Below are 600 nucleotides of genomic sequence, written 5' to 3' on the forward strand. Positions count from 1 at the left end.
GGAAAGGCCAGATGTTGAAGGTGACATAACCCTATTGTGGCCACATGCAAGGGAGCTTCACACTCCAAATCTTTTCATAGGATGATTCTATTTCTGAGTCTGAAAGAAGAACCTATGTCCAGACGAGTAGGATGATGCCAAAGGTCTCAGATTCAAATGCCTCCGAGGCCAAGAGGGTGACATCAGTGAGTGGAGTGGGTAGGTGTGAGCACCAGAGAATTGTGGGCCCTTAGAGTTTGTGGCCCTTTAAAAGGGGGCAGCCATTATCAGGCTCCAGTACTCAGAGCTCCAGACCTTCCCATTTCTCAAGAGAAGCTGAAAATCTGGATTTTTGTGTGGAATCTGAGTTTTAACTGACATACAAGTGATTTCAAATGACACACAAATGTGGTCCTGTTACAGGTTCAATTTCTGGACTATTCTCTTGGCAGCCGTGGAACAGCCTACCTGAAATCAAGACATAAATGAGATGCAGGACCAAGGGGGAGATATCCAAAGCTTCCTCTCCCTAGTGGCTTCTAAGTCTTTCCCCCCTGGGGCTCTGATGCTGACTCCTGTCACCCATACCACACACACACCAGGGCCCCAACAGGAGGTGGG

This window comes from Suricata suricatta, chromosome 8 (assembly GCF_006229205.1).
Source record: "Suricata suricatta isolate VVHF042 chromosome 8, meerkat_22Aug2017_6uvM2_HiC, whole genome shotgun sequence".
In the NCBI taxonomy this organism is placed as follows: Eukaryota; Metazoa; Chordata; class Mammalia; order Carnivora; family Herpestidae; genus Suricata; species Suricata suricatta.